This window comes from Capsicum annuum, unplaced genomic scaffold (assembly GCF_002878395.1).
Source record: "Capsicum annuum cultivar UCD-10X-F1 unplaced genomic scaffold, UCD10Xv1.1 ctg2906, whole genome shotgun sequence".
NCBI lineage: Eukaryota > Viridiplantae > Streptophyta > Magnoliopsida > Solanales > Solanaceae > Capsicum > Capsicum annuum.
The window spans coordinates 366908-387223 of record NW_025835526.1 but is presented as its reverse complement, the minus strand read 5'-3'; the positions used below and the strand labels follow the sequence as shown (position 1 = coordinate 387223).

The 20316-nt window shown below is 34.9% G+C and overlaps 1 pseudogene; it reads right to left on the bottom strand.

Moving 5' to 3' along the window:
• LOC124891027 overlaps positions 1–15398 on the bottom strand; it is a 79390-nt pseudogene extending 63992 nt beyond the window's left edge.
• Positions 15399–20316: the final 4918 nt, after the last annotated feature.

The window sequence follows — 20316 nt, the reverse complement described above, 5'->3', positions numbered from 1 at the left end:
ATTCAATTCAACACAAATCAATGAGGTTTCCATAAATAATCCTCAAATATCAATAGAGTAATCATCATCCAAGAATAAAAGAATTTCAGAAAGATAACAAAATATGACTTCTTAGTCAACTCCGAACATCTATACTATTTTGACAAGCCTCTAAGAAAATCAATAAAACCAGTGAGCCATTGAGACATGCCCCAACTGACTTATACTCAGTTATCAAATGTAAACAGTTCCGTGAAACCAACATCAGACATTATGTCCTCGGAATATGAGGACTCACCACAACAGAGGATGTAGAACAGCGTGCCCAAAGAATCACTATCCAACCTGGAACTGAGCACCTGGACCTACATTCCGAGAAAATGCAGCCCACATCCAAAGATGTGGGTTAGTACCATGGAAAGGAACCGAGTATATGGGGGCGTATGCAGTTGTATAAGCATCATCATCATAAATATTTATAAGAAATATACAGGATGTAAGAAAGACTCAAATAGCCCAAAGAAAATCATCATAATCATGAGAGGATGAAATAAGTATAATAACACATGTGAGTCATCATATAATTTGTCAATCACTTTCAGTTCATCAAGAATATCAACTCTCATAATGTAAATATCATTTAAATCTTTCAAAAGAATAACTTTCACAATTCCACTTTCAAATCACTTCACCATTCACCATAGACACAAGAAACACACACACTGGGCGATCCTATAACCGACATAAACCATGTAAGCCACATGGAGTCCAACGTACAACCCATGTTGGGGAGAGTCATCCTATCCTTGCCATCGGGGTAGGACTATCCATATCAAATCCACACAAACTAGTTATCACTATACAAATTAGCCTCAGTCTCACTCCTATGGGGGCACATAGTTCTAGGAAAGTAAGGTTGCTTTATCCCTCCCACTTGGTACTAAAGATTTCTCCCGGACTTAGCTAAGATCATTTGAAAGACAATCCATAACAAAACAATTTCAATAATATATAAATATACATCAGGAGCCATCATGCTTCCCATCTATCAAAATCAACCATATTGTGGATTTCTTTCACACTCGAGTTCAAAACAACTCCATTAAGAACAAAAGGTCAAATCATTCAAATATTTCAAATATTCAACATCAACATGCTTATAACACACTTTCTAAAAAAACACAATTTCCAATGGGGATTCACGACCCAAATATCAAAATAATGATAAATATAGTTCAAGATTCATGCTTTTTATCTCCACACATGTAAATTCATCTTTCAAAATTATAATTACCAATATTTCATAATAATCATCATAGGATATGGGTCCATGCTTCAAATTCATAAAGATCAAATAAAAAGCATGCCTTTATAAAGAAAATTACTTTTGGGCACAAGAATGAAAGAGAGTTCTTGTTGAAAAACCCCACATACCTTGAATGATAAACATTAGATCGATACTCATTTTTGAGATGTTAATCGTGCCTTTGAATGATGGTTCTTGGAGTTCTTGAACTAGGAACTTGGAATCTATAATAAATTTGCAAAAGTAATGGTGAACTTTGGAGGTTCTTGAAGTTGGATGTAGGAGCTTAGGGTTTATTTTAGGGAATTTGATGAAATATCCCATATAATGATTCTAATAGGATTTAATATAGGGTTTGGATGGATTTTGGTTAGGGGGAATGACCAAAACGCCCCTAAAAATCAAATAATCCTCGAATCTGTCCGTTGGTGGACTTTTTTGATAGTCTGAAGTAGATCAACCATAACGTTTTACGCCGATATACAAATTGGATGAAACCAATTTCATTAGAAAGAGGACTCTTATATATTTAAGTTGACATATAGTATCTTACCTAGATCATTGTGTACGAGGAGTTATGATCGTTTGAAATTGACCCAAAAATTTGCTTTTGATAGGCTGAAGTAGATCGATCATAACTTTTTGCTCCGATAGATAAATTGGATGAAACCAATTTAATTAGAGAGAGGACTCGTAGAGCTTTCCATTTATATATAGTAGATCACCCAGATCAATATGTACAAGGAGTTATAATCATTTAAAGTTGGAGAAAAAATACGCCAGGCCTCAGTACTTTTTCCTGCACGTTTTACTGTTCACTACTATTCACGATTCGATCAAAATGTTCATAACTCGTCGCTCGGGTGTCCATTTTGGATGATCCACATATCGTTGAAAATCTTATTTGGTACCGTACGCAATGGTGGGTCATAATCTAAGACATTCTACATGGAAAATTATAATTCATTCTAGAAGATAGAACCCAACATGTTTACGCACAAAATTTCAACGAAATTTTTTTTGGGTTATTACAGAGAAACTACTATACTTGTGGCAAAGTAGGTCACATTTAGAGAGATTGTCCTTCTACTGGAGTAAATGCGGGGGGGGAGGGCCTAAGTCCCAAGACGCCTCCACAACTCCTTCTCCTAAGGGTGCCCCTTCAGCTGCCGGGAGTGGTAGCAACCGGTTATATTCTTTGACTAACTGCTAGGAGGCAAAAGCTTCAGCAGATATTGTCACCGGTATGTTACGGATCTTTTCTCGTGATGTTTATGTATTTCTTGATCCCGGGTCTACTTTATCTTATTGACCCCTTATATGGTTGTTGGTTTCGAGTTTGAGCCTGAAGTTATTGTAGAACCCTTCTCTATTTCTAATACTGTAGATGATGCTATTATTGCTAGAATGGTGTATAGAAATTGTGTCGTGTCTATTCATAGTACAGAAACAGTGGCAGACCTTATAGAACTGGATATGATAGATTTTGATGCTATCCTTGGGATGGACTGGCTCCATTCGTGTGATGCCACTTTTTCTTTCCCGAATGAGACACCAATTATATGGGCAAGGAGTTCTGTGGAACCTAGAGGTCACTTTATCTCTTATCTTAGAGCCCGAAATCTTATCTCCAAAGGTTTTATGTATCATCTAATTAGAGTAAAATATTCAAAAGTTGAAAACCTTCCTTCGCAGTCATTCCCTGTAGTGAATGAATTCCCAGAAGTCTTTCTTGAAGATCTCCCAGGGATACCCCCTGATATGGAGAGAGATTTTGGCATTGATGTGTTGCCGGAAACTCGTCCTATTTCTATTCTGCCATATAGAAAGGCTCCCGCAGAACAAAAGAAGTTAAAGAAACAACTTGAAGACCTCCTAGACAAAGATTTTATTCGTCCTAGTGTTTCCCCAAGGGGGCACCTGTGCTCTTCTTACGAAAGAAGGAGGGATCCCTTCGGATATGCATAGACTACCGTTAGTTGGATAAGGTCATGATTAAAAATAAATATCCTCTTCCTAGGATTGATGAACTTTTTGACCAGCTTCAGGGTGCCAAGTGTTTTTAAAAAATAGACCTTCGTTCAGGTTATCATCTGTTGAAAGTTAGTGAGTCAGACATACCTAAGACAGCCTTCTGAACCCGATATGGTCACTACAAATTTCTAGTCATGTCCTTCGGGTTGACTAACGCCCCTGTAGCCTTTATGGATCTTATGAATAGAGTGTTCTGTCAGTTTCTTGACTTATTCGTCATTGTATTTATTGATGATATTCTAATCTACTCTAAGAGTAAAGAGGATCACACCAATCACCTCTGAATTATTCTTCAGACCCTTAAGGATCATCAGCTATATCCCAAATTTTCTAACTGTGAATTTTGGTTAGATGTTGTTGCCTTCCTAGGGCATATTGCATCCAGTAACGGGATAAGAGTGGATCCCCGGAATGTTAAAATAGTGAGAAAATGGCTCAGACCCATGACTTCAACCGATATTCAGAGCTTCTTGGGTTTTGTGGGGTATTACAGAAGGTTCGTAGAGAGTTTTTCTTCCATAGCTGCTCCGCTTACTAAACAGACTAAGAAAAAGATGAAGTTTGCATGGTCTAACTTGTGTGAAAATAGTTTTGAGAAGCTAAAGGACAAGCTGACTACTGCTTCTATTTTGACCCTTCCCGAGGGTGTAGATGATTTTGTAGTTTATTGTGATGCGTCCTGTGTGGTACTTGGTTGTGTACTGATGTAGCGTAGTAAGGTAATATCTAATGTATCCAGGCAGTTAAAGGTGTATGAGCGCAATTACCCCACTCATGACTTGTAGTTACCAACCGTGGTGTTTGCACTTAGAATCTGGAGGTACTATCTCTATGGAGGGCATGTTTATATTTATACTGACCATAAGAGTTTGCAATATGTTTTCTCACAGAAAGAATTGAACCTCAGGCAGAGGCGTTGGATGGAGATTTTGAAAGACTATGATATGAGTTTGCATTACCATCTAGGAAAGGCAAATGTTGTAGCCGATGCCCTCAGCACGTTGTCTATGGGTAGCCTTTCTCATGTAGAAGAAGGAATAAAAGAGAAGGTGAAGGATATTCACCGCCTTACAAAATCTGGGATTACGACTCTTAGATTCCAATGATGGAGGGGTGATTGTCCATGAGTTAGCAAAGTCATCCCTTTGTGCTGAAGTTAAGGAGAAGCAGGTTGAAGATCCCATCTTGATGCAAATCAAGAAAGATGTGGGTCAACAAAAGGTTATGTCATTTGAAATTGGTGGTGATGGTATTCTGAGATTTTAGGGTAGGCTGTGTATTTCGAATGTCGATGGGCTATGGGAAAGAATCCTCAATGAGGCACACACTTTGAGGTATATCGTTCACCCAAGCTCTACTAAGATGTACCATGATCTGAAAACCTTCTATTGGTGGAATAACATGAAATATGATGTAGCTGATTTTGTATCCAAGTGTTTGAACTATCAACAAGTGAAGGTAGAACACATGAGGCCAGGTGGTACTTCCCAAGAGATAGCCCTACCTTTATGAAAGTGGGAGATGATAAACATAGACATCATTACGGGACTTCCAAGATCCCGAAACCAGTATGATTCTATATGGGTGATTGTAGATCGGTTGACAAAGTCAGGCCACCTTTTTCCTGTGAGGACTAATTATTCAGGAGAGGTTTATGCTAAGATTTACATTGAGGAGATAGTTCGATTGCATGGGTCACCAGTGTCCATTATATCTGATAGAGGTACCCAGTTTTTATCTTAATTTTGGAGATCCTTTCGGAAGGGTTTATGTACACAAGTGAATATGAGCATAGCTTTCCAACCTCAGATGGATGGGCAAGCTGAGCGTACCATTCAGATCCTCAAAGATATGTTGAGGGAATGCGTCATTTATTTCAAAGGTAGTTGGGTAGATCACCTTCCACTAGTTGAATTCGATTACAGTAATAGTTGCTATGCCACCATCAAAATGGCTCCTTTTGAGGCTTTGTATAGGAGGAGATGTAGGTCTCTGATAGGATGGTATGAAGTGGGTGAGACTCTGTTGTATGGGCCTGATCTTGTTCATTAGGCGATGGAAAAAGTATAGATCATTAGAGAATGACTCAAGACTACTCAGAGTCGTCAGAAATCCTATGTCGATGTTCGAAGAAGAGAACTAGAGTTTGAAATTGGTGATTGGATGTTTCTCAAGGTTTCTCCTATGAAAAGAGTTATGCGGTCAGGAAAAAGGGGTAAATTGAGCCCTTGCTATGTAGGGCCATATCAGATTCTGAGAAAGATTGGTATAGTTTCTTATGAGCTAGAATTTCCTGCAAGTTTGGGTTCCGTTCATCTGGTATTCCATGTATCTATGTTGAAGAAATGCATTGGAGATCATTCTATGGTATTTCTAGTAGTGGGTATCAAGGTGACAGACTCCTTGTCTTACGAAGAAGAGCCCATTGAAATTTTAGACTTCTAAGTTCGAAAGTTGAGAAGCAAAGAGATAGCCTCGGTAAAGGTACTGTGGAGGAATTAGAAAGTCGAAGAAGCCACTTGGGAGTCAGAAGATTACATGAGAATTAGATATCCCAATTTGTTTGCTTCGATGGAGGATAAGACAGAAGGTACTATTCCTATCTTATCTTTCCTAGTCCTTTATTATGCTTGAAATCATGTCCATCTGTGTCCCGCATCATCATTTGGGGACAAATGATCCTAAGGGGGGATAATCTAACACCCTGCGTTTTGGGCTACAATAAAGATCATGATTTCGATGCATTGATAATCCCGAAGCCATAAAATCATATGCCAATACGGCATGTTAATTATTTCTCTAGTATCTGAATCCATTCAAGCTTGAATTTAGACCATAGAGGTCCTTCAACTCATGGACGAGTTGAAACAATTTCGATAGACTAAGTTTTAGTGGACATTGTAAAGTGTGTCAGCTTCGATCGACCATAACTCTCTGTATATGTCGAATTAGGAAGACTACTATGTGTCAAATGATAGGTATTCAATTTAGCTTTCCAACAATACAAATTTAGCTAAAATTCAACACTTGAGCATGAAGTTATGGCTATTCAAAGTGATATGCGTTGCCTAACCAATCGCCCATGGCCACTGGAAAGCATAGGCAATAGCCTAGGCGGCGCCTACGTAAACATAGGTGATAGTCTAGGTGGCGCCTATGTAAACATAGGTGATAGCCTATGTGGCGCCTATGTGAACATAGGCAATGGGATAAGCGGCGCCTATGTAAAGAATTCAAGTGACTTAAACACTCCGTTTTGGGGACAAAGTGGTCCTTTTCCACCCTTACTTAGCCCTAAAACACGAAATTCAGTTCCAAGGACCCCAAAATGCACCTTCATTAATCAAAAGCGCTCAAAGATTCTCCTTAGGGTTTCAAAATAAAAACCCAAATAGTTCAAGATTTGACCGTAGGTTTTCAAAGATAATTGCATATTTGGAATCACCAATCCACAAGCTTCAAGAAACATGTATTATCCTTTGAAATAGAGGTACGTGGGGTTATCCTAAAATCTCATGGGTGTAGTTTTTATGAACATTCATGCTTTTAAATGGGGATTTTCAATCAAATGCTAATAACTTGCTTTCAATATGATTTCTAAGTCATTTTCCTTATGTCATGGGAATTGTTTGCCTATATACTTCAATGGTTGAAACCTTGCATATGTGATTTGAGATTTTCCATGGAAGTTTGATAAATATATATGTAATTGCTTTCAAATTCCCATGATATTGTCTTGATACCCCATATCATATTGTGATCAACAAAAGAGAGCAGCATGAATTTGAAATAAATATTGTTCACCACTTGTAAATGATGAAGCACCTTGGTTTTTACATGATTATGCAGATGTGGAAGTAATATTGAGGACTTGTAAGTCGGGTATGACGATACTCTACAGAATATGATATGTCATTGAATCAGATTAAATCTGAATGCATTGATTTTACATGAGATAGGTGGATGCCCGAAGAAGGCATTTGAGTATAAGGGCTCATCGCTGGAAAACGTGTTTGTCGACATGGAGATTTGATACCAGGCTAAGTGATCTTGCGTACTTGACTTTATGTCATTCCCAAATTAGTACTATAGGTAGGAGCCCGGGCTAAGTGATCTTGGGCACTACTATTGGGTCGACACACCATGCTATGTGATCTTATGTGTCTCTCCCTTACTTATACTCTAATGTCAGTGGCAACCAAGGATAGACAATTGGTGTAAATTATGTAGGGTATTCCACCTAGCTCATCTGCATTTCATTGTTGTTGAGAAAACTATGGCATTACACCCATGTGTTTTCAAATGATTTGATACGAAATTTCTTTATAATGGCTCTCAACTATATTTTGTAAATATATTATGTTTTTTTATATCTCTGCGTGCCAGTACTTTTGTGCTGACCCCCTCCCCGCTCCAACCTCTCAGGTTCAGAGGCCCAGTCTAGGGGTTAAGAGAATCAATAGATTATTCAAATAGAGTTGCAGAGCTAAGTGGTGAGCCTTCTCTGTTTTGGAAGGTCTTATGTCCTGTAGTCCTTTTATCTTAGATTCAGTTTTGGGGTCTACTGGGGGCCTTGTCCCAGTTTATAGACAGTTACTTGACTCAGTCATTTGTTAGAGATTTTCGCAGACAGTTGTTTAGAGGTTGATTGATGTTGGGGGAACCTTATCTCCCCGTTTTTGTTTCTTTTCATATTTATGACCATATTTTCGAATTATTGTGTTTCTTCCGCATTACTTTGATCATATGAATTAGGTGCCTGTTACCAGACAGATAGGGGTGTTTCGGCCTCCATGGTTTGAAATGCTCGTCATGGCCAGGCCCTGATTTAGGTCGTGACACCTATCTAAACACCTCCCTCCATAACTGGATCCCATATTATATAGACAAAAAGAAAATGAAAAAAGATACTCTCTCCTTATGGTAGCTTTTAGATATTTTGAATTGTCAGTTGTTGTAACTTATATTTTTATATAGTTCCCAAATATTGAATTTTCTTTGGGGGAAATGAGATCTACTGCCGTTTTACAATTTGAATAGAAAACAATGACCTTTTTGTATCTAAAAATAATATCATTTCTCCCTAAATTTTGACATTTACTGCATTTACAAAACCTGTTGTATTGTTTATGACTTTCAACCAATCAATCAATATGGAATGGGATAAAGTTTTACACGTGATGATTGGTTCTAGGAAAAGCTAATTATACATTTTCATTAGTTGTGTGACATATTTGTTGTTCTCATACCTTTTTTGGAAATAGGTATCATTGAAAGTGTATTTGATTTTTGTCGTGATAACTTATGGACTAATTTTAGACTGACATAAAATTATCACCACATGTGTAAATATTTGTTTTGGAAAGAAGAAATAAATGATTCTTTTCCAAAGATGAGTTATAGAGAAAACCTTATTATTTAAACTATTACTTCTCAAGGGAAATCACATCTTCCTCCACATGCACCTCATGCCAAGTACCAATGAAACAATATATACTCATCACACTACTTTGTAGGTACCAAAGCTGCAATAGAAATCAAAGAAAGAACCAGAAAAATTTCTTGATTTTTGTGTTCACTTCTGTTCTAATTTCTTTTATCATCTTTTTGATTTCCAGTCACATTTTTTATGTGATCTGTATGTGCCATGTGAGTTTGTAGTCACAAATATTTAATGTAGATTTGTGCTTGTGTATTGTGTCAGATATAGCAAAACTTAACACCAATATATGTCCATAAAGAAACTTAAGCATGTATATATTTTTCGAAGTTGAATTCCAACAGATACATACAGGTCTGTTTTGATACGTACAAAATGATATGATATTACATGATTTTTAAAGCAGGGAGTTATGTAATTAATTTGCTTGTTTGTTCCGATTATCGTTTATATTCCGTCTAGAAATTTATGAAGACATAGGGTACGATTATTGATGAAATGTTCGATGAATATTTTTATATTTAGATATAAAGAAAGAATTCAATATCACAAATAAAGTTAATGTACATTCAATGTTCTTTGTTATTTACTCTTTAGTAAAGCCTTGGCAGCCAACGAAGAGCATCAGGAAACGTAGGTCACCAAAAGTAGTCAAAAATTGTTGTTACTGCAAAATTGACCAGTCAAATCGGAGGAAGTTCCTTTATCTGGCCTAATCCGGATGAAATTCACTTGTAGGGTTGCGATCCAATAAAGCTGTCTAATGAGGAGGAAGGGAGGGCCAAAGGCAAAATGCCAGAGACATGAAAAGTCATGTGAAGAGGAAACTATCATCAAGAATGAAAACATTGAGGCAATTTCAGTCAAAAATTCCATGGTGAGACATCTCAAGATTCCGCGAGAAAAGGTGAAAACGTACAAATGAGTTAGACAAAGAAAGTGAAGCAAGTGGGTGGTAGAGGTTTGAGAGCCAAGAACAAATGATCGAGTTTGGATAGGAACATCAACACTGCTGATGAAGCTATTTTGGCTTATGAAAAGACGGTCATTAAAATGAAAAGTGTTGATGCTGTGAAAGACATCCTCAAACCACCATCAAGAGACCCAAAAACAAAGAAAACCAACTTCATAAATCCATCGTCTTGATTCACAGATGATGTTAGATTTAAGAAATGATTTGTTATTTTGTTTTACATCCTCTCAATTATGTTAACTAAATGTAGCTAACTCCCAACATAATGGAATGTTTTTTCTTTTTACATTGGTTGGATTGTACCCTTTGTTACGGTTTTTGCCCAGATTTTTTTTACCAAAATTAAGTTTTTACTTTTTCTTTGAAGCAAAATAAAAATAACCATAATTACTTTAAATTTTTCTAAAAGAAAAAAATAATTATTTACCATATTTGGAAAACCTCTTTCTAAGAGGAAAGATTTTGAAAATCTATAAATATAACCCCTTCTGTCTCTTTCAATAACACAGTAGCATCCACAATATAGTTGTTAAAAAGTCTGGTTAAGGAAGAAATTTTCTCTCAATAGGTTTTATGATTTTTTTTTTCAATATTAGTTTTTAAAATGTAGGTCGTTTGACCAAAACATATAATAATTTTATGACTTTTTAGTATTGTTTTCTTTGTCATCTGAATTACTGTTCTATTGTTTGCAACCATTAAACTTCCGCATGACGTCATCTCAATTTTGAACCCAATAAGTGGACTTATATATTCTGAATAATTACTAATTAAAGATTCTTTAACTTTTCTAAAAGTTTCTCTGTTTTTGAATGGTCTTCTCATAATTAATCCAATCCAATCAAAATTCTAACATATATGCTACTTAGTTTACATGTTGCTTTCACAATTTGATAGTTTATCTTCTATTATTACTGGTTTAGACTATCTCGGTATGTGGTAATTTGTGGGGGTATAAACGTGGGATCTTTTGATGTATTTGGTATATATGGTTTGTCAAATAGCTTGTTTAGGTTCATATTTGTGTTTTTCCTAACTCCTTCGCTTGTACCTGCATAGTTAATAATAAAATAAGAAAAAAAACTGATTGGATAAAAGGAAGCGAAAAAATTACACAAAAGTTAGAAAATATAAAAAATACTGAAGATACAATAGAACTTGTTAGGATGTTTATAGCTCTGGGGTTAGTATTTAAAAAGGTTTGTATATTGTAGATATTTTCTATATATGTCCAGGCTGTGTAGTTGTAAGTCAACTCTTTTTGCTCTTACTTTCTATTTACATGGTGTTCTAAACCGCCAATATGTTCTAATTATTATATGTGGGTATAATTTATCTAAAAACGGCATTACTAAAAGTATATCTTTTGATGTTAGTTAATAATTATAAATTTCTTCTATTGTTAATATCTTATCCCATACTTGTATTTTTACATTCCTAGCTTCATAAGTAATTAAGCTTCCTTCATTATTAAATCGTTTAGCATATTATTCTTCGAATAATTCTACTATAAAGTAACTAATATGAATTTATTTTATCATAACAGTTCAAAACGGTTTCAAAAACATGTTGCAACAGTTTGGCGATAATGACGATTTTATTTAGCTACATGTGGAGAACAATTTTATTTAGCTACATGTGGAGAAAGGTTTCAAATAAATTTTCAACAATGTTGCTGCTAATCCATCTTTAAAACCAAATTAATTTTCAACCCAGGTTTATGGGCTCCAACTTTTAACCCCTGCTTACTTTCAATGCTTGGGCTCCTTTCAACTCATGCATTTATTTTTAACACATGTGCTTCACTATTAACCTGTGCTTGCTTTCAATGAACAAGGCTTCAGTTTCAACCTTGTTTACTTATAACAAAGGGCTCGAAAATTTCAACCCATGTTTTTATTTTTAATGCATATGGCTTCAATTTTTAAATTATATCAACTTTTAATCATGGTAAGTAGCAGTGATATATGAAGATCATTGATATATGAAGATTGTATGAAGAAGGAGGATCAAGAGTATTTTACCAGAAAATCAAGCCAAAAAGGGAGATTTGTTAGAGTTTGTGCCCTGATTTTCTTACAAAAATTGATTTTTACTTTTTTTGGAAAGAAAACAAAAGTACCCATAATTACTTTTATTTTTCCTAAAAGGAAAATATAATTCTTTTCCATATTTGGCAAACCTTTTTAAAAATAGAAAAGATTTTGGAACTCTATAAATAGAACCTCTTCCTTCTTATACAATAACACAGTAGCATCCACAATGTAGTCGTTAAAAAAGTCTAGTTTAGGGAGAGATTTTCTCTCAATAGGTTTTATATTATTTTGTCAATATTAGTTTTTAATATGTAGGTCGTTTGACCAAAACATATATTGATTTTATGCCTTTTTAGTATTATTTTTTTTGTCATCTGAATTACCGTCCTATTGTTTGTAAACTTTAAGCTTCCGCATGACGCACTCTGAATTTTGAACCCAACAAGTGGTATAGAGCCTATGGCTCAAAGGTCCAATGGTGTGGTGAGACGAGATTAAACAGGTTCAAAGCGGTTTCAAAAACATATTGCAACAGTTTGGCGATAATGACGATTTTGTTTAGCTACATATGGAGATAAGTTTCAAACAAATTTTCAACAACCTTGCTGCTACACCATCTTTAAAACCAAACTAATTTTCAACCCATGTTTATGAGCTACTTTCAATGCTTGGGCTCCTTTCAACTCGTGCATTTATTTTAACGCATGAGCTCCACTGTTAACCTATGCTTTCTTTCGATGCACAAGGCTTCACTTTCAACCCTATTTACTTACAACAAAGGGCTCCAATAATTTCAACCCATGTTTATATTTTTAATACATAGGACTCCAATTTTTAACCCATATCAACTTTTAAACATGGTAAGCAGCAATGATATATGAAGATAGTTGATATATGAAGATCGTGTGAAGAATGAGGATCAAGAATATTTTGCTAGAAAATCAAGCCAAAAGGGGGAGATTTTTAGGATTTTTTCCTGCTTTTCTTATAAAATTAAGTTTTTACTTTTTAGAAAATAAAAATAACCATAATTACTTTTATTTTTCCTTAAAGGAAAATATAATTTTTTTTCCAAATTTGGCAAACCTCTTTCTAAGAGGAAAAATTTTGTAACTCTACAAATGGAACCACTTCCTTCTCATACAATAACACAGTAGCATCCATAATATAGTCGTTAAAAGAGTCTTGTTTAGCGAGAAATTTTCTCTCAATAGGTTTTATGTTTTTTTCAATATTAGTTTTTAGTGTTTAGGTTGTTTGACCAAAATATATAATAATTTTATGCCTTTTTAGTATTATTTTCTTTGCCATCTGAATTATCGTCCTATTATTTGCAAATTATAAGCTTACGCATGACGCCCTTTCAATTTTTAACCCAACACCCTTTTCTCGGTTGTAAAGATCTGAAAGTCCATAACATTGTTTCTTTTGGTCTTATTTTTTCTTTTTAGCTGAAAGCAGTATTAATTAATTTGCACACCAAAACTCAATTAGATCGAAATAAATCAACTAGCATTTTTATCTCGAATGAGAACTAATTGTAATTTTAGTCTCCGAGGTTCTCATGCATATTAATGTCGGGTAGGTGATCACATTATATTCTTAAATGCAAGTCTTTAATTTTTATTTTCTTTTCCATAATTGACAAAAATGTTAGGAAGATCGAAACCAATCAATATCAAATTACTAACAGGAAGTTATTCAGGTCAAAAATCAAGATGTTCTATTCAAATTTCAGATTATAAGATCTTTTCCAGAACAATTTTTACTTTTGAAGTTGTAAGTACGATAGTTAGGCATGAACAATGTCCTAACAGTCTTTACAAAATGTATAATCTAACACAATTCTATGTTCAGCTCAAACTCACCATAAATTCTAGACAAAGTCTCCCATGTATAGAACATCTTGTGTACTACAAAATTCTTTTCAATTAAACATTTGTCATTACATTTTTCTGATTTGATCGCTCTTTGATATGCAAGTTTCAATACACAAATGTTATATGTCTAACTTACGCTAGTTTAGATATATATTCGAGGTTTTGAGCTGTCGTTTGAACTGTTTGAACTTTTGTATGAAATCATAACTTCTTCTTTATATGATGAAGTTGTTCTATTTAAAGAAACTAAACACTGGAGGAGATTCAGAAAAGCAAATCTAGTATTTTACGTAAGTTGGTATTTTGTGACATATGATGTTGAACGTAAAATAAACGTGTCTTTAATGAAATGTAAGTATGAATATATAGTTTAATTTGAAGTCAAATAATGATAGATACATATGGTTAGATATGTACGCATTGTTATACATGTGGATAGATACAATACATGACTCATGGAGCTGGCGATTTTGTTTTTATTTAAATCTCATGGGCAAAAACCCGAATCCCTTGCTAGAGGCTCACCATTCATTTTTCTTTGGGTGCGACTATTTTTCTATCACTACACGCAAATCCTCTATTCCTGAGCTTCTATTTCCTTCCCCCCCTGTGAAAGCCTTCTTCACCAGAGACTTCACACTCCTAGAAGGTGTCTTTTTGGCTATTATAGTGTTCTGCGAAGCTTTCTCATTTGATTCATTCTATTACCGCCTTTGTGACCTCAGTTGTCTTAGTGGCAGCCTTTGCATTACCAGGAGCAGCCTTAGGCTTAGCCTTGGCATTAAGGTTTGCCTTAGCAGTTGGCTTTGCCTTCGGCTTGACGGTGATTTTAAGCTTAGCCTTAGCAGCAAACTTCTTCGATGGTGCAGGATAATAGCGTACTTCTTTCGTCCGAACTTTACCCATTCTCAAACCCATTAAGGCTAACCTCACACACATCCTAGCTGGGTTACTATATTTCCCTTCATATATTCTAATACAGAAATGAATTGTAAAGAAGAGAAACTTTAAAAATAAAGTATAAGCGCAGTTAAAAAAAGAAAGCTGCAGTTTGCTCTAATAAAAAACATGCAGTAAAAGCATTACCAGAACCACTGAAAATACTGTAAGAACATACCAAGTTTAAAACATCAAATTATGTACATCAAATAATAAAGCATTAACAATCAATGAAATTTAACCTCCTACGGAAGGTTGAATCAATCTAGTTTAACTAAATTATGGATCCACTTTCTATCTTTCAGGGGTTAATTTTCTTTAGGGGTGGCTCCAGAATATTTGTCAAAGCATTAGCACCATTTATTTCAATGGCTGCCTTATCATAAGCCACAGCAGCTTCCTCAGCAGTGTCAAAAGTTCCCAACCAATGTCTTGTATTATTTTTTTTGTCTCGGATCTCTGCTACCCACCTGCCCCATTTTCGTTGTCTAACTCCCCTATATTTCTTCATGTTTACTTGAAGCAGCTTCTTCTCTTTGGATTTCTTCTTTGAAATCACCCTAGTCCTTCCATTTTCAATCATGATTTCCTTTATCCACAACTTCTTAGGTCTCTGGGACTTCTCTCCTTGAAGCATTTCCTCCTCATCACTAGACGAGTCTGTGGCGTCATTGTCCGTCATGTAAATACGCACAACACGCGGCATGATAACAGAACTTTTGCCCGGTTCTTTGGTAGAGTTTTCTACTCTTTCAATTTTTGAGGGTTTTTCAACTGCCACATTTTGGTAATGCTCATCATTAGAGGCCATTGCTTCATGAAAGTGAAGTCCATCAAATCCGACATGTTATGTAAAATTTTTTAATGAACTTTCATTAATATGAAGTGATTGCATTATATCTCTTTCGATTATTCTAGAAGGAAATATAAAAGGAAAAAAAAGATAAACAAACAAAAACCAAAATGATGGGAAAAAAAAGGAAAGAGAAAATAAATTATTCTCTTCTTTTGGCACCTTCTAATTTTGAGAGTCAAACAAGTTTAAAACAATATTCTTTTCCTCAATTTTTTAAATATTTTAAATTGTAAGTTATTGTGACTTATAATAATTTTTATAGTTCTCAAAAATAGTAAATTCTCTTTGGATCGGAGGAAATTAGATTTCTTATCTTTTTACAATTTGACTAGAAGAAAATAATTTTTGATGTAGATATCGTATAAAAATACCTAGAATAAAAGAAATTTGTAATGGAATAAAAAATCATTTCTCCCTAAATTTATTATCAGTTACCATATCATAATTGATGATTGTAGAATTTACCCCCACTCACTGAAACTCTACATTTTTTAAATATCTTTCTCTTGAGTTAAAATAGAAAAATATCAACACATTAATAAGTTTGTAAAAAATCCATCAATGGATTTCATATAGTTCAATAAATAAAATGCTCAAAAACAAACAGACCCAAAAAAATGAGAAAATAAAATCTCTCTCTCTCTCATACATATTAAATAGTAGAAATGGTCTTTTAAGATTGTTACGTATAAAATAATGATTTATATGTAAAATTGAAGAGTTTTTTTTATAATAGAGACATAAAACTAAAAAAAAATAATTATAAATGATTGGAAAACCATTTCTCCCCACCTAAAGCAGTAGCATTACACATATAAGTTAATGAAATGTGTTTATAGAGGAACTAAAAAACTCACATTTCACACTTAAATTGCTTCAAGAATATGACTCGTGGCCCATAATAGATAAAGAAGTTGAAATCGAACATACCTTCAAAAGAAACTCAAAAGCACTCAGACAAACTAGTAATGCAAATCTTTCGTCTTGCCTTTATATGTTTTGTCTTTTGATAGTGATTTATCTTATTCAAAACTTTAGCAACAAAACAATCATCACTATATAGAAATGGTAAGAAACTAAATATAAATAAATAATATTTTATACTTGGATGTAGTTCATAACAACTTTCCAATTTCACATGTCATTCTTATCTTATATGTTGACCAATAAAAAAAGAGTCAACATTTATATCTTTAATCTTTAATATATAATCTTTATCTTTATTTTTAATATATTAATAGTATGAAAAAACTTAGAAATGTTGTTTTGAACTTTCTACCCTTAATTAATGGAGATTGTAATATATAAAATATCCTTTTCACTTAATTTCTCTAGTTTTTAAATCACTATATTTGTAATATTAACTGCTAAATATATGAAAAGAAATAAAGCATCAAGATAAAATAAGATTTTTAAACTCCTTAAAAATATGATACGTTCTTTTTATACCAGTACATAAAAAGAAGTCCTAAAATATGACTCTTAAAATCTATGATAAAATAATTATAATAATTAATGTATGTGAACAAAATCTTTATATACGCTAATTCATTCATGGGGTTTAAGCTATCTTGAGGCATAGGCTATGACCCTACCTCTATGCATCAATACACAATCAAGACCAACTCTAGAAGCATCACAGTAAACTATAAACCTATCTGAACCATCTTGCAAAGTCAATACTGGGTTGAATTGAGTCGAGTCTTCAACTCCTGAAAACTCTTCTTACAAGAATCTGACCACTGAAATTTGACTTTATTCTGAGTCAATAGAGGCATGGGGATGCAATAGAAGATAACCCTTCAACAAATCGTCTATAGTAGCCATCCAAACCCAAGACACTCTTGATATCTGATGGAGAGGTGGGTTTGACCAGTTTCTCACTACTTTGGTCTTTTAAGGGTCAACTCAAATGTCATCATCGGAGGCAATATGGCTATTGAAAGCAGGTGACCTTATCCAAAACTTGCACTAATTGAATTTGGCGAACAACTGATGGGCTCTCAGAGTTTGGAATCCAATTCTAAGATGGTCTGCATAATCATTTTCACTACGCGAATGGAGAAGAATATCATCAATGAAGACTATGATGAACATATCCAAGTACTGCTTGAACTCTCTGTTCATCAAGTCTATGAAATTTGCAGGGGAATTAGTTATTCCAAAAGACATAACAAAGAATTCAAAGTGACCATACCAACTTATGAATGTTGTCTTCAAAATGTCATATTCTCTGACTTTATGCTGATGGTAGCCGGATCTTAGGTCTATCTTAGAGAAATAAATGGCACCCTAAATTTTGTCAAACAATTTATCAATTCTGGGGAGTGGATATTTATTCTAAATTATGACTGTGTTCAACTAATGGTAATCGATGCACATTCTGAGAGAACCGTCTTTCTTACACACGAAACCGATTAGAGCGTTCCATGGAGAAACATTGGGTCTGATGAATCTCTTCTCTAAGATATCTTTGAACTGTTCTTTCAATTCTCTAAGCTCAGTTTGAGCCATTTTGTAGGGAAAAATAGAGAGAGGCTGGGTATCTAGAAGGAGATCTATTTCGAATACAATTTCCCTTTGGGATGAACTCCGAGGAGTTCTTCAGTGAACACATCTGGAAATTCCCTTACTACTAAACAGATTCAAGATTTGGAGTCTCAGAACTAGAGTCTTTGAATTAAACAAGATGCTAAATACACCCCTTAGATATAATTTTTCTCTCCTAAAGATAAGAATAATTTGACCCCTAAGCACAGAGGTACTACCCCTCAACTCAATGAGTTGTTCATTAGGAAACTAAAACTGAACGACTATATTTTTGGAATCAACTAAGAAATAACTTGAGTGGAGGAAATTCATGCTGAGAATGACATCAAAATCACTCATCTCTTACTCCATAAGATCCGCTGAGGTAATTCTCTAGGACACTATAACTGCGTAGTTCCTGTATACCCGCCTGGCTGCAATGGAGCTACCTACTGGACTAGACACTGAGAAAGATTCTGCTAAAGATTTGGGACTAACACCAGAATCGACTACTATGGAGGGTGTTACAAAGAAGAGTGAAGCTTTAGATCTAATAAAGCTTTAATATGTAGATGAAAGACTTGTAACGTACCCGTAACTATGTCAGCAGAACTTTCATGATCCTGTCACTACTAAAGTGCATCCAATCTATTCTAGACCATTGGTGGCAGTGGAAGTGGTGCCTTGCTTAGTCGGTCGACTTGCTGGAGCTGATGACAGATTAGACTGACCTTGTTTCCATAAATCCTTTTCTCTATAAGAAACTACTTGACACTCTCTAACTTTGTGCTAGCTGTCCACACCCAAAACACACATCACTACCAGCCTTACACACACCCTGAAGATTCCTGCCATATTTTTTGCAAACCTGATTTGTACAACTACTGTTCATGCTACCTTATGACTTAGAGGTGGGTGCTCTATCCTAACTATCATTCCCGAATATTAGAACTGGCGCACTAGCTGAAGATGGAGCTAGAACTAAGAATATCTTATGTAACTGAGAATAGTTTCCACCCTCTGACCTTGGTTGAGAAAAGTTAAAACTATGTATTTTTACCCTCTTATTCTCTCTCTCTTTCTCCTTAAGCTTTCATTCCTTATTCTGGTGAGTATGACCCATGAGCCTAGATAGGTCCATATCTTTTATCAACATAGCAGTACGACAGTACTTTACCACACTATCATATATACAAGAAACAAACTTACTCATTGTATACCTATTATTACCCACAATCGAAGGAGTGTACTTTGCCAACTTAGTTAACGTAAGCGAGTATTCCTTTGCACTTATGCTGCCTTGGTCAATATAATGAACTCCTGCGATATACCAGAAACAAATTTACTCATTCTAGACCTATTATCATCTACTATTAAAGGAGCATACCACGCTAACTTAGTGAACTTAAGAGAGTATTCTTTCACATTCATACTACCCTGTGTCACATTAATGAAATCCTGTACCTTAGCTTCTCTCAACTCTAAGGAAATGAACTTGTCTAAGAATATCATGAAAAATACCTCCTACTCTACAGGCCCTACCTCAAAACCCCTATCATCCTTTCACTACTTACACCAGGTGCGAGCTACATCCTGCAACTAGTATGCAGCCAACTCTGCACTTTCACTCAAAGTGACACCCATAAAATCTATCACTTTTTGAACCATATCAAGAAACTCCTACAAATCCTCCTCAGACTTCGATCTCAAAAGCAAGGGGGAATTCATTCAGGTGAAATATCGAATCCTAGTTGCAGCTGTATTTGCCACTTGGTTAGATAGGGCAACAAATTACTGGTTGTTCTGAGCTTCTAAAGAATGAGCTAAGGTAGTGAAAGAAGCTCTAAACTCAGCGTGACAGACATGCTCATTCAGTAGATCTTCCTAAACAAGCGAAGGTGTGAGCTGGTCCCCATCCCTTCTTTCATTCTTTCTTTTAAAAGGCATAATCTATAAACGAAATGAAAAATGAGTCAGAAATAGAGTTTAAATAGAGGTCACGCTCATTCGCACGACATGAACACTAAAAGAAGTGAATATTTTTCTTAAAAATTTCATAGCCTCTTGTCCATAAGTGTGGCACACTTTGCCTCCATGCATAAGACTCTACTCAATGTCGGTTTCATACTCCCTAGGACACTTTATAAACTTAGGCTCTGATACCAAGTTTTGTCAAGACCCGAGGCTACCACCTAGTCGCGATAAATATGCTTACAGTCACAAGTGACTACAAGATAACCCATGAGTTGGTACCTGTTGTGAGCATTGAATAAAATATGAATAGAACACATATGCGAAAGATTATCTAAGAAAGAAATATGTATCTAAATAATGAATTACAAAA